Raw genomic sequence first — 1,055 nt, 5'->3', positions numbered from 1 at the left:
CATGAATGGGAGTGGGGTCTGAGGAGTTCCAGCCTTTCCTGAGCTTGGAAAAGCCATCTCGGTGAGGAGAAAAAAGAGAATTTTACAGAGCACCTATTGTGCTGAGTGCTGCTCCCTCCCTTTCTCCGTGCAGAATTCCCCCCTTGCTGGGGGGATTTTTTTTGTATCTTTGAGGGGGTTTTGGAAATGTGAATTATCCTGGAATTCAGGTGTTTTTATGGATGGGAGTGGGGTCTGAGGAGTTCCAGCCCTTCCTGAGCTTTGGAAAAGAGAGGATGGAAAAGAGATGGAAAAGCCATCTTGGTGAGGAGAAAAAAGAGAATTTTACAGAGCACCTCTTGTGCTGAGTGCTGCTCCCTCCCTTTCTCCATGCAAAATTCCTTGCTGGGGGGATTTTTTTGTGTCTTTGAGGGGAGGGGCTTTGGAAATGTGAATTATCCTGGAATTCAGGTGTTTTTATGGCTGGGGAGTGGGGTCTGAGGAGTTCCAACCTTTCCTGAGCTTGGAAAAGCCATCTCGGTGAGGAGAAAAAGGAGAATTTTACAGAGCACCTATTGTGCTGCTCCCTCCCTTTCTCCGTGCAGAATTCCCCCCTTGCTGGGGGGATTTTTTTATATCTTTGAGGGGGTTTTGGAAATGTGAATTATCCTGGAATTCAGGTGTTTTTATAGATGGGGAGTGGGGTCTGAGGAGTTCTAGGCCTTCCTTAGATTGGAAAAGCCATCTCGGTGAGGAGAAAAAACAGAATTTTACAGAGCACCTCTTGTGCTGCTCCCTCCCTTTCTCCGTGCAAAATTCCTTGCTGGGGGGATTTTTTTGTGTCTTTGAGGGGAGGGAGGGGTTTTGGAAATGTGAATTATCCTGGAATTCAGGTGTTTTTATGGCTGGGGAGTGGGGTCTGCTCCTTCTGGTGCCAGCTGGACTTTGGAAATGTGACTTATCCTGGAATTTAGGTGTTCTCATGAATGGGAGTGGGGTCTGAGGAGTTCCAGCCTTTCCTGAGCTTGGAAAAGCCATCTCGGTGAGGAGAAAAAAGAGAATTTTACAGAGCACCT

Source organism: Malurus melanocephalus, unplaced genomic scaffold (assembly GCF_030028575.1).
Source record: "Malurus melanocephalus ecotype Western Australia unplaced genomic scaffold, MMel_1.1 scaffold_1167, whole genome shotgun sequence".
In the NCBI taxonomy this organism is placed as follows: Eukaryota; Metazoa; Chordata; class Aves; order Passeriformes; family Maluridae; genus Malurus; species Malurus melanocephalus.
Note: the sequence above shows the minus strand (reverse complement) of the source record.